The sequence below is a fragment of the Mirounga leonina genome, unplaced genomic scaffold (genome assembly GCF_011800145.1).
Source record: "Mirounga leonina isolate KUSES-001 unplaced genomic scaffold, KU_Mleo_1.0 Mir_53, whole genome shotgun sequence".
Lineage (NCBI taxonomy): Eukaryota > Metazoa > Chordata > Mammalia > Carnivora > Phocidae > Mirounga > Mirounga leonina.
In genome coordinates, this window is record NW_023270807.1 from 47,614,226 (window position 1) to 47,640,039 (window position 25,814).

At 41.5% G+C, this 25,814-nt stretch overlaps 1 protein-coding gene and 1 non-coding gene across 5 annotated transcripts in view; both read right to left on the bottom strand.

Annotated features, from left to right (window-relative positions):
- Positions 1 to 25,814, bottom strand: part of BACH2 (BTB domain and CNC homolog 2) — a 350,045-nt gene that overhangs the window by 37,947 nt on the left and 286,284 nt on the right. The window lies entirely within an intron of this gene.
- On the bottom strand, positions 12,695 to 12,801 carry LOC118001672. Its single transcript, XR_004676781.1, has one exon. It is a non-coding gene; the product is annotated as a U6 spliceosomal RNA (small nuclear RNA).

Consider the following 25,814-nt stretch of genomic DNA (forward strand, 5'->3'; position numbering starts at 1 on the left):
CTCATGGTGACTTCTGTGTGTCACAGGAAAACCCTGAACGAGAGATGGAGATACTGGCTGTCTCCAAGCTACAGCTGACTGGTGTGGCGCCCTGGGCCTCATTCTTCCACCTGTTTAAAACACAGACACCTGGGGCGCCTGAGGGGCTCTGTCAGTTAAGCGTCCGACTCTTGATTTTGGCTCAGGTCCTGATCTCAGGGTTGTGGGCTCGAGCCCCGTGTTGAGCTCTGTGCTCAGTGAGGAATCTGCTTGTCCCTCTCCCTCTGCTCCTCCCCCCTGCTGGCTCTCTCTCTCTCTCAAATAAATAAATTAAAAAAATCTTACGAAAACCAAAAAAACCCACAGACACCTGCATCTTTAATGAGTGTTACTACTCTCATCTCTCAGGCAAGAGGTTAAGAATATGGGAGTCAGGCTGCCCAGGCTTCTATCCAGGCTCCTTGATTTAGGAGCTGACCTTGGCACAAATTAATTAACCTCTCTTGCCTCAGTTTCCTCATCATATGGAGATGATGATGATGATGATGATAATAACAGTAATATTAGCAGCAATCCTAGAGGGTCAGTGAGTTAAGCATGTAAAAAAGTGCATGGAGCAGTGCCTGACACATAGTGAATGCTCAATAAAGGTTATTTTTTAAAATCCTCATCAGCATCACTGTATTAGACAGGAAGGCTATACAAAAGATAAAATACAGTGCTGGGTCAGATTAATTTTAAGACCAAGGTTTTATGATTCCCAATATATCACAAAAGAAAAAAATTCCCTGATGTTCTTAATTCCCATGCATCGTGCTGCGTTAGCAAGATCCTTTAATATTTCTCCTTGCTGCCAATTAAGGGAACCAAGTCAAAGTTGATACGTAAAAATTGCTGTTCCATTATCACCTGCTGGCCTTGCTAATAAATCTTGGTTTAATGAAGCATATGTATCTTTTTAGTGGAAGAGAGTACACCCAAAACTAGAGGGATAGGAGCTCCAGCTTGTCTATAATAGGGCCTTCAGAAAGCCCACTGCATAATTGTGTGCCCATAAATACAAACGCTATAATTTTCTTGGATCAAAGATCATTTTTAAAAAGTAAGCACATACACATCTATACTCATGGAAGCTTCTCAAGCAGGTTCTACAAGGTCCAGTAAGTCAGTTTTGAGAGGAGGCCTTCAAATAGCTCTCTTCCACTTGAAATCTGAAGTGTGGAAAGTGGAGTGGATGTATGTTTTACCGGAAGAGTCAGCAATAGAAAGAGAGTACACTCACAGCTGTAGCAAGCCAGGATGAATTTATACAGCGAATTTTAAATCAGGCTCAAAATTGGCTTGTGTTATCCATTGAAAAAAATTCTACTGATTTTGGGCTTCCTGAAGATGTTTTCTGGGTGAGGCAGACCTTTGACTGAGAGCCAAGTAAAGCTTTAGATGCAGACTTCTCCATTTCCCAAAGAATTTGAAGAGGCAGAAATTGCTAACAGAATTCAGGAACAAAAATGAATATTATATTTCTACTTGCTAGCGACTATCTTGGTTTAACACCTGACTGATTTGGTTCTGTCCTTAGTGGCTGAAATCCTTCCACTTTATTCTTACTTCTTTACACAGACTTTAAGAACTTTGTTACCCTCCCACCCTCTACCTTTTCCCCTTTTCTGTCTCTATTCAAATACTTCTACAAGTGTTTATAATGGAACATAGTATTCCACTAAAAAAAAAAACCCAACTGTGTAAGTCCATTGATCTTTTTTTGTTCCTCTGATCCTAAGATCTTTGTTATTCTGCTCAAATTATTTTCATATTCACTTGGTATAAAATAGGTGCTAAATAAAGTTAGTTTCTTTCTTCTTTCTTTGCTTGGCCCTTATCTGATAATGTATTTCTTCCTTTAGTCTTTGGTTTACAAACCACTTGCTAAATAATTGGCTCTGAGAGCCTCCTTCAGAGTCGACATCATTTACTGGGAAACTTAGCCCGAGCTGTGATACCTCTCATAAGGCATCTTGGAAATGAAAAGGCTTCAGAGAAAAAAATCAAGTCTCACTTATCAAAAATGAAGTGCTTTTGTTCTCCTTTCAGAGCTGGTGGCAGAAGGGAAGTATCAGCTTTCAGAGGTCCCAATGAAATATCTGACAAGATAGGTGAAATGTTTTTCTTTATTTGGGCTGCTTGTTTCATAATACGCTTGATGTGTTTCACCAGAAAACCAAGGTCAATTCAATTGATCAAACATGGTTTCAGTGACAGACACACATACATATAAAATGCTCACATCCAGTTATAATGACACTGAATCTCATTTAGAACCACAAGAGCTAGGGAATTAAGAGTTAATACTTAGGCCCCATCCTTAATTCATCCTGTCATGCCCAAGTATCACTTCTCCTATAGCAAGCAAGATCACCCACTGTTCTGAGGCCACGAGACAGAGAATGAAATCGGCTATAACATTACCGTGTCACAACGGAGGTAATTAGGGATGAGCCTGGAGAACAAGCTAGGGTGTTCTTTGTATGTGAGAGCGGGAAGCAGGACAGGGGGGAAAGAAAGGAAGACAAAATAAAAAGAGTAAGAAAGCAGGCACATTAGCCCCAGGCAAGCTCTTGCTCATCTTCCATTCTGTTCCTACCGGGGGCATCTTTAGGGCAGGGTGCAGGCTGCAGCCCCCATTACACAGCACAGGCTATTAGCTGTCTAAACTCCCAAACAAACTTCAAAGAGTATATGAACCATGATGATCAAGCTGATAAAATGCTATGGTCTAACGCTTTTTCATGCAATTGTGCATGTGGGCGGGGGGGGGGGGGGGGCTTTCTCTTCTACCCAGCGAAGTGCTCCTTGGTTTGCTTATTTTAGGAATGGTTTGGATTACTGCTCTTTCAACAATATTAGGGGTCATATATACCCACTAAAATGAGATAATCACACTTCCTTTCCTTTTTTTTTTCCCCCACACTTTCTTTCTTTCTCGTGAATCACTGCTTTAATTTTTAACCTGACCCAGCAGGAAATGATGTGTTTAACCCCATATAGCTCTCATTCGATTATGGAATTAATAAAATCTCGTAACCAAACAGAACCCATGGTGCTATCTCAGGGCAACCACAAATTTAAGGAGGGAATCACCCCCCTCTTCTCTGATGCCTTCTTGGTTCAGAGCAGGTAAAATCACACACAAAAAAGGAAAAAGGGAATTTACTAACTCGCCTCCCTTATTCATTACTTTACCATAAAGAGGTCTGCTCTCTATTTATAAATTCATTTTTCTTCAAGGCTTCCTCATCATAGGACTAGGTTCTGCCAATAGATAATACTACTCTCAGATTGTCATTTGCCTGTAAACTTTTAGTGTTCTTATTTCTTCATTTTTGCTATTTGGACAATTTTATCACACACTGAGGAATCACTATCTTGATGCTATCTGTTAAAATATACAATGAACTTCCTCCTTATCCTGTTGAAAATACACCTCTCATGACATCACGAAATGAGGGTTCTACTTGGATTTATTCAGAAAATAAATACATATACTTGTTATAGGACTTCTCAAATTTATGAAAAAAAATACCTCTTTGAACTTAAACCACATGCAGAAGGTTAGCTATTATCTTAATCCTAAATTCTATTATATTTATATCACAGATGTTCTGTGCTGATAGAAAAGTCTGAGCTATTTGGATTTGCCAGCTTGGATTAATAACTACCCATCTCAAATCATTAATGATGCTGGTTCCAGTTCAGTGATCGAAATGGGTAAAAAAATTTCATTTGATTCTTTTCCTTATGAAAGAGCCATTGGCTTCACGATATGCTTCTTTCTGGAAAAAGTCCTTTTGAAAGCAAGAATACTGAAAACGGTGTAAGAAGTGCTAGAGAAGAATAGAAATTCATTTTAAAGCAGTGTACCATGTACAAATGCTGTCTTACAAATAGGATTATTTAATTTAAACCTTAGATCTGTCAAGCTCCATTACTTCAAATGGAGCCTGTCGCTTCTTGAGTTCATTATATATCGAGATTATATTACAATTTCTGTTAGGTTAAGTCAATGCTGAGATACAAGGCGGTTAAAGAAATAATTACACAGCAGCGTCAATAAATAGAGCAAAGTCACTGCAGTGTTCCGAAAGGCAAAAAAGTCATCTTGCTAAATGAGGATCCAAGCTGTCCTGTACCAAGACTGTTCCTAATAAATAAAAGGCCTCTGGGAAAAGTGCTGAGCGTATGCTGGATCTATTTTCAGCTTGCATCAGCAGCTGCTGCCCCTGGGATCACATCTTTACACATACTCTACACCATATGTAATCACTCCAGTGCTGCAACCAGTAAGATAATGAAAGAGCATGGCATAAATCTATACTTGAGTGGAATGCTAAATGAGGAAAATAATACAAAAAGGGGGGAAATAAACCGCATTTTCAAGTCATTAGGAAGAAAGACTTTGACATATGAAGTGTTGCAACCATTAATAGCACTTATCATATAGAGTGGAGACAAAGAGACAAATTAATCAAACTGACAGAACTGGGACATTTTATGCTAATGCAGGCTCCCAGGTTTTAGTCTGTATTCCTCTGCGTCTGGAAAACTGATACCATTACAGGGCAGGAAATTGCATGAATAACATGCAACAGATCATAAAAATTCACACACCAACTGCAGAAACACTGCCAAAAGCTCCGTAAAAACAAGGATGGAGACCTCAACAGAGAAACTACCAGCAAGTAATGAATGCAAATAAGTCCAGGAATATCTCCCATTCATGCATCGTAATTAACCATAGGCTTCTCGCTCATAATTATAGTGGCAAAACCGAAGCCTAGAGAGCAGATGCTGAGGCTAACCAGAGAAGGCTGCCCAGGCCCTCCTCGTTCAAGGCCACTTGCCATCAGCTGGGGCGAGGAACACTCGGACATTTACTGGCTGGATTGTGTTAGCATTAAAAAAATGCAAAATAAACATAAAAGCATTAACTTAAGACTTTAAAAGGGAGGAGGGAAAGGAAAAATTGATAATGCAAAGAAAAGAGAAGTGACCCATTTCCATGTATGTTTGTACAAGTGGTGGAAATAAAGAGAACCTAATACTGAAAGCGCTTTTATGAAACACACGCTGCCCCTGACTTATAAACAGCCCCCACTTTGTGAATAAGCTGTACTTAAAAGTGAATGGCAGGCAAGTCCTTAGGAAGGCTTGCCGGAGAAACTGCCCTTTGTTCTCCAATTGTGAACACCCATGGTGGTGGGTGGAGATGGGTCCAACTGGCTCCTTAAGACCCATCTATAGAGATCTCTATCCCTCCCTGGAGGAAGCTCATGCATCCTTGAGACTGGGAGAAGATGGGCCCCTTGGCTGGAATGCCAAAAATATTTTTCCCATAAAAAATATAAAATCAATGTAAGTTAGGTGTGGCTGAAAAAAAGGACACCAGAACTAGAATCCAGAGATATCCTCTTCGCTGGCATTCAGACTCCGTTGCATTCCTCCCTCTCATTCCCATCTAATACACACTACACATTTTCCTGCCTCTAGAACTTTTCTAAAGGATGCTCTTCATTTATTTGACAAACATTAACCAAATGGCTATCATGTTGGCATTGTTCTAGATGGTCGATTTGCAGACTGAAAATATCACCGCCATCACACAGAAATCTGACGCAAGGATCTTACTGTCTAGATGAGGAGACAGACAAGCAATATTTCAATTACCATACAATGCCAAAGGTGCTATGATGGAAATATAGAGAAGGTACTACAGGCATATAATGGGGGGAGACACTAACCCCAAGATGGCCTTTTCCCACCCACTGACATCCCACCTGTACCTCCTCTCCTCCATGATGTCCTCTCTCCTTAGAATGATCTACTCTTCCCTTGTACTTTCATAGCCCTTCCCTCATTCCTAAAGAATTAATTTCCTTCTCTCTTTGCATAATGATAAATGTCTGTTCACTGAATAAATTTTAAAAAATGAAAGGTGATACAGATGTGAGATTTGGGAGCTGATTTAGGAAAGTAATCATGATTTATAACCTATTTCTAGAAAAAAACATTCTAAGTTCAAACAACTAATTTCTTTTTTCTTTTTTTAAAAAAGATTTTATTTACTTATTTGAGAGAGGGGAGAGAGAGAGAGAGAGCACGCACAAGCAGAGGGGAGGGAGAAGCAGACTCCCCACTGAGCAGGGAGACCAATGCGGAGCTCGATCCCAGGACCCCAGAGATAACAACCTGAGCCAAAGGCAGACGCTTAACTGACTGAGCCACCCAGGAGCCCTCAAACAACTAATTTCTTAAACTTTTGGAATGCAATTTATCCAGACTGCCCATCCTAGCCTTTGTCCTTAGACAATGGGCCACCAAAACTACAACCTGCATCTACACAGACCAATGCATGAAGCGATGGAAATGTTTCAAGTAGTGCAACTGTGAAATGAAGATTCTTCTTACAGTCATGTAACTTGCATTTAAAAAAAAAAAAATCTGGGGGGCGCCTGGGTGGCTCAGTCGTTAAGCGTCTGCCTTCAGCGCAGGTCATGATCTCGGGATCCTGGGATCGAGCCCCGCATCGGGCTCCCTGCTCCGCGGGGAGCCTGCTTCTCCGTCTCCCACTCCCCCTGCTGTGTTCCCTCTCTCGCTGTGTCTCTCTCTCTGTCAAATAAATAAATAAAATCTTAAAAAAAAAAAAAAATCTGACGGTTTCAGGGGAAGACTCCCACCGCCTCCCAGCCTTGGTAAAATGAAAAGTGAAAAGCGCCCTTGGTCTTACGTATGAATGTGGGGTTATATTTGGTCGTATGCAGTACTTTATAGAAAACTGCTTCATAAGGACCCTAAGTTGATGGATTATTATGATTATAATCATCAGATTAGACTGCTCACAATGGCAGATCTGGGAACATAGCTAGACCACAGGGGCTAACCCTTATTACCAAGGTACCAAGTCTGATTGGCAACCCTCCAGAGGGAAAAAAAGGGCCAGGTATGGTTTTTCTTTGCTACTTTTCAGCCCTGAGGACACGTGCCTGTGAACCCAGATCTTGGGTAGAGTAATCACCTAACAGTGCATTTGCAGAACCTGCTGGTTTCCACTGGAAGGTGTCGAGTCTCGGGCTTGTACTGCTGCTTTTTCTTTTTTGTAAAGTCTGTATAAACTTTTATTTCTTAATATAATAGGATTTTAAAATACATTATTTTCTGGGGCGCCTGGGTGGCTCAGTTGGTTAAGCGACTGCCTTCGGCTCAGGTCATGATCCTGGAGTCCCGGGATCGAGTCCCACGTCGGACTCCCTGCTTAGCAGGGAGTCTGCCTCTCTCTCTGACCCTCCCCGCTCTCATGCTCTCTATCTCATTCTCTCTCTCAAATAAATAAAATCTTAAAAAAAAAAATACATTATTTTCAATGTTTATCTTTTGTATAATTTCAGCATACTTACCATTTTACCCTTTTATCAATACAATCAGTTGTCATATATTGACTAGCCAGCAGTGAGTTAGTCTCACCATAAGCAGGGCTTAATTTTCAGTATTTTTACCGGTGGCTGGGGTCACAGTGGCCTTATTCTTCACATACTAGCCGTAAAGAGACGTTTGAATTAGAATGAAATTTTAAAGATGGCAAACGGTGTACATTCTGGTTAGGCTTAATTAAATGTTAATATTTTGGAAAGAAAAAAGGCTATAACCCAAATGTAAGATAGCATCAATTATTTAAGCTTATATATGATGAAAACCAATAGGATTTCTAGTGATTCCTGTCTTTGAATATGGTTAGAAAGAGAATGTGTTCTCAATGGGGGAGAATGTTGGGGACTAAGATGGCAAAACCTGAAAACTGATGCTCAGGTTCCCTGAACTGATGAACAATTATTTGGATTGTGCATATTTATGGCCCTTTATTTTAATAAGCATATTAAACTCTGGAAAAAAATGACAAAAGACCAGAGAAGTGGTCATATTTATGAAAAAGAAATGGGATTTACATACTATGAGAAAATAATTCTAGTGGTAAGTGAATAACTATTTTCAACAGAAATCTCTTTATAAATCCTGGATCTGGGGAACAACACGAGATCATGACATACAGGCAAAGTTTTGAAACTTTTCTGGAAGTAGTTGTTACCTACATGAAGAACCTAAGTCGGTGTGATATTATTCGATAGGGTTATACAGAGCTCCGTCTGTGGATAGTCAATACATGTGGAATGATGACCAGCTCTTTGCTATAATCATTGAGAGTAAAGAAAGGGAAATGGGGGGTGAGGGAGGTAAACTGGTGGTCCTGGGGCACTCAGGTTGCTGGAGAGGTTTTCTTTCTCTCTTTCTTTCTTTCTTTTTTCCTTTCTTTCATTTTCTTTCTTTCTCTTTCTTCTTTCTCTTCCTTCCTTCCTTCCTTCTTTTAAGATTTTATTTATTTATTTGAGAGAGAGAGAGCATGAGTGGGGCAGTGAGGGGCAGAGGGAGAGGGAGAAGCAGACTCCTTGCTGAGCAGGGAGCCTGATGCAGGACTCGATCCCAGGACCCTGAGATCATGACCTGAGCTGAAGGCAGACGCTTAACTAACTGAGTCAACCAGGCACCCAGAGATGTTTCTTAATAGATGGCTACAGGTGCTGCAGAAGTTGTGAGTTTGAAGAAAGAGAGAAAAAGGGTCTAAATTTATTGCTAAGACAGGGGCCCGAGACAGGTGATGGAAGCACAGAGCAGGGGAGATGGGAGAAGGGTATGAAGGGCTGCAGTGGCTAGTGGGAGGTGGTCCCTGGCAAATGGGGAAGAGGACGTAGCCACTGAATCTAAAAGGGCAGAGAGATGGTGGAAAGACAAAGAACTTCCTGGCAACAAGCACTACTGATCATAACAAGCTATTAGAAGGAGGTTGTGGGATTAGTTTTCCAGATTTTTTTTTTTTAATGTTAAGAGACGTATGTCTTTTTTTGGATTGTTTAGTTTTGTTTTGGATGTAGGTGGCTTGAGGACTTCTCATTTTTCTGGAAGGCACATATCAGAATTATATATATATATATATTTAAGATTTTATTTATTTATTTGACAGAGAAAGACACAGTGAGAGAGGGAACACAAGCAGGGGGAGTGGGAGAGGGAGAAGCAGGCTTCCCGCTTAGCAGGGAGCCCGATGCGGGGCTCGATCCCAGGACCCTGGGATCATGACCTGAGCTGAAGGCAGACGCTTAACAACTGAGCCACCCAGGCGCCCCCATAATTATATTTTAATATAACTGTGTCTTCCAGACATATATTCAAATATAACTCTAGTCTGTGTGAATTAGAATAAACATCTGAACGGAACTTTATGGATTATGAACCATGAATTTTCCTATTACTATATCATTTCTTCCTCCCAACTGCTTGGTAAGTGAAGTGTTTATGATTCTTATTCTCATTTTCTATGAAACTATGGTTTGGAGAGCTTAAACAACTTGCCCAAGGTCACGGGGCTTACGTCCTGAACCCCTCACTCCAGATCATGTGTGGACCTCCCCGTATTTCTACAGCCATGTTAACAAAGCAGCTCTGACACATTTTCTTTTTATCATTCCTCATAAAAGATATTTTTTCACTTTGATCATTACCCTCACATATTTCAAGAAAATACGTGGGTACTGTGCATTTCTACAATAGCCAGAAACGAAAACCAAGAAGGCAGGGACCAACAGAACAGAACTTGGGCTTGGATTTTCCCACCACGTGGCTGACTTTCATCTATCCCCTTTGGCTTGATTTTGCTCCACTTGCACAAGCTGAGAGCTTTGTTTAAACATTTGGGAAATATTCTTAATGTGTGTGGGAAATCTCCATCCTCCACCTTTAAGTTGGGGCCAAAATTCTCCATAAAGGAGTATATTGATTTGAACAGGACATATTCTTTGCCGCTGTTTTATAAGGTTTCTTTTTATTCATTCACTTAACAAATATTTATTAAGTACCTACTATGTGCCAGGCAATTCTAGGCTCTAGGGACAGATTGGCAAACAAGTCAGGCAGGATAGCTGGCACCATACTCTAGTCCTGCACTATGCTGGTTAGTCCAATATGATGGTCACTAGCCACGTGTGACTATTTACATTACAATTAATTAAAATTAAATAAAATTTAAAAATTCAGTTTAGTTAGTCACACTAGCCACATTGCAAGTGCTCAGTAGCCACATGTACCTAGTGGCTACCATATTGGACTGTGTGGGAAAACATTTTTATCATCATAGAAAATATTATTGAACAGCACTGATCTAGAAGAGATAGATAATAAACAATTCAGTCAATGATGTCTGTTTGAAAGTCATGATACAATTTTAGGACTTTTCTGTTATTCTTTGGTCTTTAAAAGGCATCTATATCTTTCTCTTGCAACAAACATGCCTTCCTTCATGGCCTTCTTACTTTTTGCTTAGACCATTATAACAACCTGGCCATTGTCTCTTTCTCCCTGAATGCTTCCTTTGTATTGTTGCCTGATTAATCATCCCAATGACAATCACTTTATTTCCCTGCTTCCTGCAGAATAAAACCCAAGCCCCTCTCAAATGGCATTCAAGGCTCTTTAGAATTGGGCTCAACTGACTTGTCCTGATTCATCTCATGCCATATGTCCCCTCTTTCTCCTACAACTTTAGCAACAGAAGATTGGGTTATTGTTATCAAACCCATTGCCCTCCATATCCATTCTTTGGAAGAACATCTAAACTATAAGGATACCCGCAACAGCCAAACAAATAGGTCTTTAGAACTTCATTGAGCTGAAACATGAGAAGGAAAAGAGGGGGGCAGAGGTATGTGGTCACAGAGAACTGATAGAGAGGTGCAAATCATCTTAGCTAGTCCTGAAGAAATTCTGCAACACAAAACAGTAGTCAGGTAGAGCCTTATCCTCTATCCTCACCATAAGTAGGGCTACAGACAGGTGAGGGGGTGGGGTAGAGATGCTGAGGGACCCAAGCAGGAGAGCTAGGGTATTTTGGAAGAGATACACAAATCAGATAACCAAGAATGGTTGATGGAAAGAAACACACACAACAAGTGTTTTCATCTAAATGTACTTAATGCAAAAAGCCTGTTCCTGTATTTCATACAAAACTTATGAAAATAGAAGTGACCCTGTGTTCCCAATAAGATGCCATTGTGGCTTTCTTTGGGTAGATATTGTACAAGACAGACAGGGCTTGTGGACAGAAAAAGTACTGAATTATGAAGTGTTTCCTAAACTACAGAGACTTGGGGCCCTCTGTCACAATCTTTAGTATTCTCTCTAATGCAACTCACTTTCTTCCTTATAAATTTAGCTCAGAAAGAAATCTGTCCTAAGCAAGACTGTCTGTGGAATCTCAGGTTGTGCTTTTTCTAATATATATTAAAATAAACACCATGACTTTGAAAAAAGTTCTTCATATGCCACTTGAGATCACCTCACTTGCATGTTGTGCTACACATATTCATATTTTGAGAAACACTGGGTTTAGGAGACCGAACAATTATTCTGGCTAAATGCTGACATAGAAGACATTTGGACAAGGCCTCTCATATTCTCTGGTCTGAAACATGGGGACAGGACTGTGTGTTACTCCCCGGTGGTGGTAGGAGATGTGCGGTGAAGTAGCCAAAGGTGGTAAAGTGTTGGTAGACATGAAGGGTTAATTCTTGATCAGCAACAACATCATTATCTTTCCTGGGGCTAGTGAGAATCAATGGATTAACATTTACAGGGAGCACAGAACCTTCCAAATGTCTACTACAATTATCAGTCCTTTGCAGGGAAGTAAACAACAGAGGAGGTGGCCACCCGGGGCAGCCTCATTGGCATCAATGGGCTCCTGGAAGAGGCTGATGGGGTACAGGTTTGTGGGTGGCTGCAGGGGGCCCTCTTGGCATCTTCTAGCCTCTGTGACGATAGGCTACCTCCTCTGTGTCTAGTCCAGAATTCCAGATGCTGCAGTGAGGTGGCAGCAGCTCAGCGAGGGTGGGAATGCGAAACTGCTCACATCAACGATGCACAGACATCGGAATTCCTTGATTGTGTTCCTGCTAATGGCCTGGGCTGCCTCTAGGGCCGCCACATGAGATCATCTGAATTGGACTCTACAGGGACTCAGCTGGGCGGCGCCTCTACAGCTTTTGTCAGAGGCTTTTTCTTGCAAAAAAAAAAGGGGGGGGGAGAAAAATCTGACCCCTAAATGAAGGGGGCTTTATGTAACTCTTCTGCCATTTTTCTCTCTCCTCTATAGCGTAGCTGAGCTCTTAGAAAACCGGTGTTAAAACACTTCAGCAAGAAGCCAGGCAATTGAAAGCCCCTTCTAACAGCTGTTAATGGTTGTCGATGAGCCGGCAGACACAGGGCTGGAAGGAAGGAGCCAAAAATAACGCCACAGCAGTATTTTCCAGGATTCCATCATTCCTGGTGCTGGAGAGAGGGAGCTTGAGGAACTAAAGTACAGTGTTATGAAAACAGTGACGAGGCTGGAGGGACGGAGGCCATGGGCTGTTGCCTGGAGAACCCAGTCCTTGTGTAGCAGGACTTGTAAGGGCTTTCTCAGGACCCTGGCATCTGAGAAAGACTAAAACAGGGAAACGGAAAGACAAGGTAAGGAGGACTGATGTTGGAAGCAAACTGAACTCAGCCCCCAGCGTTTTAACTCCTGGGCCATGCACTGGGGGAGCCTTATAAGGCCAGCTCTTCTTGGGGTATGTGTGTGTTTTATATGGTAGGCTTCATGAATTTATGTGTCATCCTTGTGCTGGGGCCATGCCAATCTTCTCTGTATCGTTCCATTTGTAGTGTATGTGCTGTCGAAGTGAGCACTTCTTGGTGTGTGTTTTTAATCTGCGTTTCATTCTGTGGGATTTACAAACCCATCCCATGATCAAGGAACCATTTTAGACATATTTCTCCTTAGAAACCCTGCCCTCGACTCCTAGCCTGGATGGGGTTGCCTCCCTACTACCTTCCCACTCAACATGCTCTCTCTCTGATAGAGATTTGGGGCACTGTGGACTTCAGGAACTTAAAGTTTTTGTTTTTCTAATCTCCTGCCTCCTTTTCTGTTTTTACATCATATCTCAATCTTATCAGCCATCTTCCCAAGAATGGTAGTCACATTATTATTTTTTGTTTTCTTTTTCTTTTTTTCTGAAGATTTTATTTTTAAATAATCTCTACACCCAACATGGGGCTCAAACTCACAACTCCGAGATCAAGAGTTGCATGCTCCACTGACTGAGCCAGCCAGGTGCTCCATAGTTTTCTTTTCATTTTTATGATATATACACATATTGGAGGAGTCTTTCCCCTCACATTTTCACTGTCACTCAAATCAGATGTGCATGTGGCACTCTTAAATTGTTCCACCTGCTCTCTGAAAGTTTTGATACTCTTTGTGAGTAAAACTAAGTCTCCGAACAGCACTTCCATTTGAACTGTATACTTGATCTTTCTGGGCTTGGCAAACCATCACCCACTCAGAACCTAGACAGGAAAGTGGCAGATGATTCAAGCTTCATTAGGAACAAGTCATGCCAAAATAACTTCGTTTCTGGTTTTGATAGGATTACTGCTCACAGAATGCAGTAGAAATAGCATCCCAGGATTTCAGCAAGGCAGCTGATACCTCTTAGGTCACTCTTGGAATAATATGAAAAAATGGGGTCTGGAAGGTAGTAAAATTAAGTGACCAGTAGCTGGATGATGGATTAATGTCAAGTTCAACCTGAAGGAAAGTGTTTGGTGACGTGAGCCAGGCTTCTATTGTCTGCTCTGTTATGGTTAAGTTCTGTATCTGACTAGGAAACTATGTGGGTGGCAAGCTGGTCAGATACTTTAGGAGAGAGAATCAAGATCCCAAATGACAACCACAGACTGATATTATGGGGTAAAATGTAAAGATCCACTTGAACAAAAATGGACATCAAATCCTGTACAGGGATTAAAAAAAGTCAACTCTGTAAGGACAGGATGGAAAAGTGCTGGCTTAACAAGGTGAGTCAGGACAGTGACACAGATGCCAGGAAACTAAGCACAATCCTGGGCTACCGCAAGAGATGTATAATGCTGGGACAGGGTTATAGCTTTCCTCTATTCTTTGCTCTTCAGATCACATCAAGACTCTAGTATTTAGTGCTGTATGTTAAGAGCAGGCCTGACCAACGAGGGTCATGATGAGCACTGAATCCATGTGATATACGGAACCAAGCTGTTAAATCCTGAAAAAGCAAGATTTACAGGGCCCACATAAGAGCTGTCTTTAGAGAGCTAATGGGCTATTATTAGAAGAAGAGATGAAATTTGTTCTCTCTCATTCCAGAGGGCATAAATAAGATCACAAATAAAAATGTAAAGGACGCAGGTATCTGCTACAGATGTGGAAGAATTTTCTAGTAATCACAGATGACAAAATGGAAGCAGCTCTTGAGTGGTGGTGAGCTCTCCATTGCTGGAAGTGTTCTAACAGAGGCTGGAGAGATACCTATGTCATCATAATAAAAGGATTGGGTGGGAGATTGGACTAGATGACTTCTCATATGCCTTCTATACTAACCTGTAATCCTTGACACTTTTCATTGTTTCCCCACAATAATTAAGAGGAGTTATGGTTCTTAGTATTCCTTAAACACTGCATACAAGTATCGACAAGGAAGAAAGACAAGGTTGATAGTATTTTCATTTACTCTGGATACCACTGGCAAAATATATGGACTTGTGAGTTGGCAAGACAAACAGAGCTTTCTTGAACTTCCCCAAGCTTCCTGTGAGTCTATGAATGACAGATCCGTCAAGCTACTTTAGTTTGGAACGCTGGCCTAGTCCAACCAGTCTGCTGAGATCATGAACATTTACAGAGAACACAAGGAGTTTTCATAGAATGTAATGGAAGGCAATATTAAAAAAAAAAAAATAAAGAAGTCAGTGATTTCCTAAGTATGTAAGTTTTCAAAGGCCATGAGACCTCTTCAACAAAAATTCAACTGTATAGTTGCAGAACCTTGAAATTAAACAAATGCAGACTGAGCAGACTGAGTTTCAAGACAAATTTTATATAGGCATTATTTCCAGGCATGATCTTCCCATGCTGAACAAGTAAGCTCGCTCATTTAGACCTGTCAGAGGGGCAAGTGTAGTCAGTCACGTGGACCTACAGTTTTGTTTGAATGGATAGCAGCATGCCTCATCTTGTATTTTTCTGGGCTTGACATAACAGCCACTTAATAATATCATAAAAGTTGTACACATGCTGCCATTCTATACACCTTGAAAATGGCAGGAGAAAATAGCCCGAAGCTTTTCCTCCTTAATAATCTCTTGGACAAGTTTTAGTACTGAACCAGGCAATCCTGAAATCTTTGCTAATGAGAGGAAAAGAAACCAGAAGACCTGACCACAAGTAGAAGAGATGGAGGACACAAGGCAATGAAAGAAGTGAGAGGAGGTACAGGATATGCTCTAAAACATGGCAGTAAGTACTGTGATTTACTCATGGTTGATACTCACGGTCGATAGCTCTAATTTATCAAGAATGGTCAGAACTTAGGAGAGAACACAGCTCTGTACTAGCAACCTGAGGGACCAAGGCAAAAGAGAGGCTCATGCAATGATGGGGCCAACTAGGTTCCTGGAGATCACCCAGGCTAGCTCTCATATAGCCGTCTATTAGTCTTAGGACTCAAATCTGGGTTGGAATTTTTTGGGTAGTTTTCCCAGGTCTGTGACCTTGCTATCTCATTAATGATTCTAACTCAAACTCTAGACACAAAGTTGAGATGAACAATTGAACTAGGGCTTCCTGTCGTGGAGCTAGAAGTGGAGGGACCTTCTCTTGACACTGGCCTTTGATCATAGATGGCCATGCTGGTACAAAGGCTGCCCCTCTAAGTTCTATTAAGACAGAGCAGGAAGAAAGCCTTGGATGCTAAGATGACCATGCTCTTTCAGAAATCTTTAACTCAAAGCAAGTTACAATTTCAAATAATATCATACATTTTTTTTCCCCAAAAAGGATTGAAGTAAATCCTAAGATCCAAAAATAACCTTCTAATACAGACTGAGGAACCCATGGGGGCCAGACTCTATAGGACCCAGGGAATTGTACAATTCAATAACTGGTTAGAAAAGGGGCCCAAGTGTGTATGAAGCATAAAAGAGGCTGCATTTCAGCAAGTTCTGGACCAAGAGACAATTGTATTTGAAGTAAGTAACAGTAGGAGCTGAAACAGGAATTTGTGCCAAGTAGAGCCAACCTAGACCTGCTTGACATTACGCTTAGCAGAGGACTACCCAGTGGGCATGCTGGGTATCTCAAGGGGGATTCTGAAGCCTTTTTCCTACCATGAACGGTGATGATGACCATGAACAGAAGACCCATGTCCCAAGTACCAGGTACTCATTCCCATCCTTCAGAGCAGTCCTATTATCCCCAGGAGCTAGGCTCAGGGGTTTAGGGACTTGCCCAGGGCTAAACTGGTTGGTGTGGGCGCTGTTGCTTTCAAGAGGCTACTCTCTCTACTCCTCCTGCTACCCCCTGCTTCATGAAATCCATGATCTTTGATAAGAACTACTCCTGTCCAGAGAGCAGGGGTTGCCTGAGATAAAGAGAAAGAGTGATTCTGGGACCAGGCCTGAGGTAGACATAGGCTTCCTGGATTTTCCAGGAATCTGTTATGTGAGCCTGAGTATTTCATACTGCTCCTTGGTCTTTCTTCAAAAGACAAAATTGTATCAGGGCCCTTGTGTAGATGAGCCCCTCAAAGGAACTAATGTCTACAAAATGCTGGAGTGCTTACACATAGACACAGAGACACACACACCATAGTATGTGCATCCTGCAGAATCATGGGGAGGCGGATAATAGAAACATCTATGGTTAGAAGATAAGAAACTTACCCCATGGACTCTGCCTGTTTGCTCTCTCCTAAGGCATTCGAGTCTTAGGACTTGTGTGTTTTTCCTTCCATGAAAGTAATGCTGTTAATGTGGCTTTAAAAAATTGTGGTAAAAAACATGTACCATAAAATTTACCATCAGGATCATTTTTAAGTGTACAGTTCGGTAGCATTAAGTATACTCACATTACTGTGAAACAGATCTCCGGGACTTTTTTATCTTGAAAATCTGAAACTCTATAACCATTAAGCAACCCCCCCATTCCCCCCCATCCCTCAGGCCCTGGTAACCACCATTCTATTTCTGTCTCTGTGAATTTGACTACTTTAGGTATGTCCTATACGTGGACTCATACAGTATTTATCTTTTTGTGACTGGTTTCTTTCACTAACATGGCTTTTGAAATAAACCCAGGGAGATGGGAAGAGAAGGTATGGAGAATGAGAGGGAGATGGCAAACCAACCTCCCCTCTGTTGCTGGTGTTGGCCAGGAAGGATGGTCTCCTGGAGTGTTCTCTTGGGCTGGGCCACAGTGGGCAGAATGTACTACAGCTGCAGAGTGGTCCTCCACGCAGAGTGGGCTCAAGGCCTACCACCTCCTCCAACGAGCATCTACCAAGGGCCCTAGTTACCGGAGTCCCCATTTTATTTTATTTTATTTATTTATTTATTTTAAATTTTATTATGTTATGTTAGTCACCATACAATACATCATTGGTTTTTGATGTGGTGATCCACGATCCATTGTTTTCGTATAACACCCAGTGCTCCATGCAGAACATGCCCTCCTCAATACCCATCACGAGGCTAACCAATCCCCCCTCCCCCTCCCCTCTAAAACCCTGTTTGTTTCTCAGAGTCCATAGTCTGTCATGGTTTATCTCTCCCTCCAATTCCCCCTCCCCATTTTCCCCTTCCTTCTCCTAATGTCCAGAGTCCCCATTTTAAGTACACTTTCTGAAGCCCACAGAACCTCAGCAATTTTTGAAGAATTCTCATGGAAAGCTCTCAGCATCTTCCTGGGGGAGGAAGAATCTGAATAAATAAGGCCTCCTTATTTTAAGAGCAGCCTCTGTCAGAATCTTGGCGGGAGAGCAGAAGAAGCAATGGAATGCGAATGAATAGTTTCAAAGCTGCCAGAGCCTGCTCTTGAGGAACGAAATATGCTCAGAATGTGTGTCCCTCCCGGACGCAGGCGTGGGGCATGGAAGGAAGGGAAATTTGGGTTCAAGCTGAAAAACAGCCTGTGGAATCTGGTCACATGTCAAAGGGGTCATTGGCAAAAAATGTCTGGGAACCACTGCTATGCCCTGGCTGAACTTTGCAGGCCCGCCCCCAGCAACGCTGCCTCATCACTGTGAAGAGGATCACATCTTCAGCACGAGTTCCTCCTTTCCCGCCGAAACTCCCATCCAGCACCCAGGACTAGGGAGGCCTTCTACAGCAGCTCCATGTGGGAGCTAGACTCTGAGAGTCAGAAGACAGTGTGCCCTGGGAGGTAACCTTCTCATCTGAGCTCACGGAGCTCCACTTGTCAGTAGGTTTATTTGTAAATAAAAAAAAATTCTACGGAAAGACTTAGACAAGGCGATCCCAATTATCCTTGCACAAGGCTGCTGTGAAATTCTCAGTAGATCTTTATGTTTTTGCCTTTTCCCTCCACCTGACTGCTGATCATCCCCTGATCTTGCCATCCACCCACGCAAACCCGTGTTTCCTTTCTTAAACCTGCTCCTCGGGCAGACTTTCCTTCCCACCCTCAGTTCAAGGCAACTCCTATCCTTCTGGTTTTGCGGCCAAAAACCTCAGTCATCTTGGACCCTTTTCTTTCTCTCGTATCCCACTTGCAATCAGTTAGTGGGAAATTCTGGCCGCTTTGCCTTCAAAACAGAGTCAGAATCCAAATCTTGGCCTTCCCTCCCTGCTACATTCTTGTCTCAACCACCTCTTGCTTGGGCTATTGCAGGAGATGCTTCACTAGTAGCCCTGCTTCTGCCCTTGCCCCTTTGCAGCCTATTCTCAAACCTAGCATCCAGAGCCATCCTTTGGGAAGATCAGCTGGATCACATCACTGTTCTAGCCAGAATCCCCCAAAAGATTCTTATTTCTCTGAGTCGAAGCCAGTCACTAAGTGGCCCAGCAGGCGCCCCATGATCTGTCTCCTCCCAACCCTAGCTCTCGCCATGGTCTCTGTGTGTTGCCTGCTTGGCGAGACCTTTCTGAACTATTATATCTAAAATTTCAACTCCTGTCCTCTATTAACTATTCCCCTCCCTGCTTTATTTTCCCCTGTAACACTGATCACCAACTTCCTCTTCCTGTTTACCGTATGGTAAACCCTACAGGGAAGATTAACTTTGTGAAGGTATTGGGCTTGTCGGTACACTCTCAGTGCTCCATGCAAATCTGCAGAACAGATGAATGGCTCCTTCTGGCCATTCAGGTCTCAGCTCAAAGGCTGCCTTCTTGCGGAAGCCTTCCCCCGCCACCCTATCTAATCCTGCCTCTCCCTTGATGGCTGTTTATCGTATCACCCTGTTTATTTTGTTTTTAGCACTTACCACAATCTAAAGTTATCTTGTTTTCTTTTTTGTCTTCCCCACTAAAACGTAGGCCCAGGAGAACTCCATTTACTCTGTCCTATCCTGTGCTAAATCTGCAACACTTAGAACAGGGCTTGGCACAGAGTAGGTGTTCTGTGAATGCTTCCTGAATGAATGGAGCACTTTGATGACAAAATCAATCCACATCGATTATTTGTTTGCCCTGAATTTTTTAACTTGAAAATTTCAGTCTATAGAAAAAAAATGAAAGAAATGTACATTCATATGCCATTAATCTGGATTCACCAACTGTTCAATTTTGCTAAATTTACGCTTTCTCTTTACGATCAATGTTGTACACACACACACACACACATTTCTTTCCAGAACCATTTGAAAATAAATCGTGACATTTCACCTCTAAATACTTCAGCATATATATCTTGAGAATAAGAACATTCTATACAGCAAAAATACCATTTTCCTACCCAAGAAAAGTAATGTTGATATAACATTATAAACTAATATACAGTCTATATTCAGGGTCTCTAAATTGCTCCAAGGATGTCTTTCAGATTTTTTTTTTTTCAATCTAGGAGCCAATCAAAGGTCACTTATTGCATTTACCTAGGACAGTCCCTCGTCATTCTGCCTTTCATGACAGTGATGTTTAAAAGTTCAGGCTAGCTGTCTTGAAGACTGTCCCACAGAGGATGTCTAGTCATAGCACCAGATGCAAAACTTAATCTAACTTATTCTTTTATTCTGTGTGGTTTACTAACCAATTTAATATATAGTGAATTCATTTTTTTCTGTTTGTTTAAAATTTTTAGGTTTGCCGCATTTTGTCTTTTTTGCCTAAATTTTAATTTTTTGGCTATGTAAAACATTCAAATGGTTCAAAAGTCAACATGAAATAAAAAGATACAGAGAGTCACTCTCATCACAAACCTTTCACTCTCTTTTCATCCCCTTTCTATAGGTCACTTTTTTCATAATTCTTTATCTTTTCTGTTTCTTTTTATAAAATCTGCAAATGTGTGTATGCATGTATATGCTTATAAGTTATACATATACTTTTATACATTATAAATATATATTCTCATTTTCCCCTTTTCCTTGCACAAAAGGGCGCATACCATATACAGTGTATGTGCTCTTCTGCATCTTATTTTTGCCTTCTAAAATATATCCTGGAAATTACTCCTCATCAGTTCATAGAGCTCTTCTTTTTTTTCTTTCTTATGACTGCTTAGTACATGGTTATATGGTTGTACATATGTGGATAACCTTGCACATGTGTTGTTTTGTATTTGTACAAATCCGTCCTTTTTTAGTGAATTGTTATGGACTGAACTACATTCCCCACCAAAACCCACAGTTTGAAGCCCTAATCCCTAATGCGACTGTATTTGGAGACGGGGTCTTGAAGGAGGTAATTAAGGTTAAATGATGGTGTCCTTAAGAAGAAAAGAGACACGAGGGCTCTCTCTCTGTGCACTGAGGAAAGGCCATGTGAGGACACGGCGAGAAGGTGGCTGCCTCCAAGCCTCTAGCTTCTGGGACTGTGAGAAAATACATTTTTGTTTAAGCCACCCAATCTGTGGTATTTTGTGATGGCAGCCAGAGCCGACCAATACATGGGTATTAGAAGAACTAAGTACTGCAGACCTCCCATGTAAACAAACTAGAGTTGATTTAAGAAAAAAATCGCTTTAAAAAAAAAAACAACTTAAAAGAAGAGACATTTCTGGAGGTCCCCAAGGAGGAGGAAGTAAGGAAGCAGCAACATTCTGTTAGCCACAGAGGAGGTATTATTTTGCCTATGAGGTAAAAGTTGTTTTAAACACCGGCATGAGCCTTACAGGTGCAAATCCATTAGAGCATCACTTTTATTCTGACTCACTCTTCTGAAATTTCAATCATACACGTGTCAGTTGTCTTCTTCCAGATTTTGGGCACAATGGAGGGGAACCACCTTATCACTGCAGGGCCCCCGTGAACAGCCCCTCTGACATGGGAAATGTGGAGAGGAATGAAAGCCGTGTAAGTTCCAGGGGTACCCAGGGGTCTAGGCTGTTCAGGATCAGGGGTGACTTCCTGGAGTCTTTTTTTCGTGGAGTTAAAGATGAAAGAAGCCTTTTACCGTTAGTTTTGTAAAATGTCATCATCCCTTTGATTCCTTTGATTCATATGAAAACATGTCCTTATTACTGAACATTCTGACACATCTCTGGACATAATCTGTATACAACCAGAGCCTGATATAAATACTAAAAGTTATTGAGTAACTTCCCAAAGTGGACCTGTAGAGATATTTATATATGTTGGAAAATACCTATGAAAGGACCCTCCTTTTCTTCAGTTTCAGTACTTGTACACCAGGCTGACAGGAAAGCTCCTCACATCCTCTCCTTCCTTCAGAGCTGCAGAAGGTTTGACGGAAGGGTGAGACTTTCCTTCTCTATCTGGGGATGCACAGGGTCAGAGACTTGGAAAACATCTGAGCTATTTTCATTTAAAATAACACTAGTGATTTCCAGAAGTGTCACTCTAGAAAACACGCAGGAAGGCAAGGGCATCTGTAAGTTTCAATGACCAAGGTAAACTTAAATATGAAAAAAGGTCTTAAACTTTTAGTAAGAAGGAACTAGAAGAAATCTATTCCCTCTATTGCTTTTTGGTTGGTTTTCATTTAACCAATGAGACTGTGAGTACAAGTCTGTTCAGCCCAAGTGAAGGACTTGAGTTTCTTAGGAGAATGCAGATCCCTGTACTGGACAGAAGGGACCAGAAAGTATGGGGGGGGGGGGCGGGGGAGAGCACTGGCCCTTTTAGGGAAAAAAACAATGAAGCCCACAGAACCTCTGAAATCATATATAAAGTCATATTGGAAGTTTTATTCTTCCAATATTATGCTCCATACTTCACTTGGTCTTCCTTCTTTCCTTCCCTTCTATCCACTGAACTGTTCAAATAACTGTTTTATTATTACAGAAATGTAATACACATTGTAGGAAGTGGAAAATGCAGGCAAACAAAACAAAATCCATCACATTCTACCATTCACAGGTCACTATTGTTAACATTTTAGCACATGTCCCTATGGCTCTTTCTTTACACACACACACACACACATATTGGTTTTAACCAAACCAAGATCATACTGGGAGTATCATTCCCCAGTCTACCTTTTCCAAGTATCACACCTTTCCGTTTCAAGAAAATTTCATCTAATTACCTAGACCACATTTGAATTTCCTCCTCCAATTTCCTCCCAAAATTTATACAACTGGTTGTCCAAACCAGTAACCACTCCAGGACCATATACTGCATCTGGTTTTTAAATCCCTTAAATCTTGTTCAATTTAGCATTGTCCCATTTTTATGACACTAACTTATTGAAGAAATCAGGCTATTTGTCCTGTAAAAAGTCCTACCCCCTGGATTTGACCTGTTGCTTCTTCCTTCATGGTGTTGTTAAGCTCATTTCTCTAATCCTTGATTTTCCCCTAACTGGAAGCTAGATAAAAGGCTTTATGAGCTCAAGCTATACACTGAATACATCATTGGGGAGGATGTATATTTCATGAGTATTTGCATCAGAAAACATCTAATACCTGGTTGGCCCACCAGGAGTGATGCTCAGATTGATCCTTGACTGTGTAGGTGTGAAGGCAGTGTGTGTGTGGTGTTACTTGGTGTCTCTGTGTGTTACTTCGTACTACAATAATGTCCATCAAACATTCATCATCATGTTTTTAAATCCTAAGTGATCACCTTTGCCTGAATCTGTTCCTGGCATTTAAAAACACATGATACCAGATTACAAAAACCCTGAGACAAGGGCTTTGTGCTCTAGAAATTTGGCATCTCCTTGTGGGTCCTTGTATGCAGGTCAAAGTAAGACCTGATGCTCATAGTATCACTCAGGAGGCATACTCCCTAACAGGTGATTTAGGAAGCATCTCTGTACATAGCCTCAGTGAGATAAACTGTTGGAGATGAAATATTTCCCAAATTACTGAAGGTAAAGTGAAAGCCAGCAATCCTGAGTAAACCTCATTTTTTGTAGAGAAATCAGCAATGGGGGTCTAAGTGTTGAAGTCAACCTCAGTCCCTACCTGCCCCTTTTTCTCTTCTCTTTTCTGAGGATCATCGCTTCCCAGTGATTTCGGCCATCACCTGCATGCCAGGGTTCCTCAGATCTGTCTCTTCAGTTCTGTACTCTCAGTGTCTTGGGTAGATGTAAAGCACCATAGATACGTATCAGTGTTCCATGGCCTTTTTCTCTACCTGTGTGTTCCCACATCCAATTTGCTGGGGTCTGTGGAAGGTGCTATCATCCTCCCTGTCCTTTCCCCAGGGCACAGACCTTTTTCAGCTCATGCTAGGATCAGGGTGGATCTCCTGGCTGTGCCCTCTACTGGAGTAGTTTGTTCTTCTATCCATTAGCCATTCCATTGCTAAACAGATATTCCTTAAACAATTTTTCATTATGTTACTTCTTGGCTCATATTTCAGTGAATTTCTGTTGCTTATCTGGTCAAGATTAAATTCTTTTGTCTAAATTTTATTCTTTCATGCTAAGGCCCCATGGAATCTGACCATATTTTGAATTATTTCCCTAAAACTGCCATTTGTGCTGATCAAACCTGGCTCCTCAGTGCCCTGTGAATGCTTCCTTTTGAGCCTTGGCCATGCCAGTGACCTCTCCTGGAGGGTCTCTCTCCATGCGCTCCCCAAGAAAGTCCTATCGGTCCTGTGAGTGTTCGTTTTAGGTGGTCTAAACTTCACAGAGGAGATGAAAGGAAAATCCTGTCCTTTCCCACATGGCAAACAATGGCCAACACAACTTGGCAGCTACAATGAATGCTCTTAAATTGTTCAGCTTTGATTTCATTGGTTTTATCTTGATTCTTCAACAATATTGCAAGCTCTTTGAAGGAAATGATCTTGCCTTATATTTTTAAGTTAATCCCCCAAAGAAGTGACCTATGAAAAGGTCATGTGTTCCATTCCTCTGCATCTATGAATTGCTTTACTTAAGCCACCTTGTCTTTTTGAATATCTACTTTAAACATACCACACATCCACACCCCAGTTTCTCTGAAGGTAATTCTGTATTTTTTTGTACCTTATTTCAGTGTCTAGCATCTTACACTGCTATAAAATTCTCCTTTAATACAGCCGAAATCCCTCAGATGTAGCAAGGATACTATTTCTTCTGTTCTGTGAGTGAGAACATCTGGTCAACATTTACTGTAACTGCCTTAAATAGGAGGCATGCAGATACTTTGTTAAAGAGACCTTTGAAAGGTCATCGCATTTCTCTCTATGAACATCTTGTAAATCGGATGGATTTAAGTCACCCCAAAAATCTCCAGAGTTACAAAAGGTCTGCCTCAAATACCTTTTAGTATCCTACTAATTTCCCCACACTACAAAGTTCTTACCCTAACTCCTGATGTTCCACAGTCCTAATCTTCCCACCTTCCTATTACAGGGCACACAGTTCAACTCCTGGGTGACTACAGCTTCTCTAGGTAGAAAGAAGATTCCCACGGTTTAAGGTGTCTCCTGGGAAGGAAGAAGCTCTCTGCTACTAGAGTGCTCATCTTTACATGGCAAGACCCTTGAGAGTCCTGTCTTTTAGCAGACATTTTCCTGGTCCTTTAGTAACTGTTCTGTTTTCCCCACCCGTCTCTTTTTGTAACTAATGAAACAAGAATAATAGGTCAGTTGTGAGACATCAGAAGGCCTCTGTGGACAGATTGCTGTTGCACACATAATTCCATTCCAACCCACGTCACTCAGCGCGGCTCAGCCTACACGTGTGTGGCTACTGCCCTCACAGACCTGCCCTGCCCTACTCTGTTCTGCTTGCTGGTGCCGCCCCCCCGAAGGGTATCACTCTATACTGTCTTTAGGAAGAATAATCTGTCAGCAGCCTTTGCAAATAAGGAATTAAAAATGAGGGATGCCTGGGTGGCTCAGTTGGTTATGCATCTGCCATCGGCTCAGGTCATGATCCCAGGGTCCTGGGATCGAGCCCCACATCAGGCTCCTTGCTCAGCGGGGAGCCTGCTTCTCCCTCTGCTTGTGCTCGCTCTCTTTCTCTGACAAATAAATAAATAAAATCTTACAAAAAAGAAAAAAGAAAGCAACGGAGCATAAATGAAGACTCAGAAAGAATCAGAAAAAATGAGTCGCAATGATATTTAATACCATACTTTATAAAGCAGAAGACAAAATGAGATAGTTGCGACTTCAGCTGTAATTGTGACCTTCTGTATCCTTCCTCTGATTTTCTTCTAAACACGGGAATCTTTAGTTGGCTAAATCTCAGATTTTTTTTTTTTTTTTTTTTAAACTCCTGGGCCAACTCTTCGGCTTGCT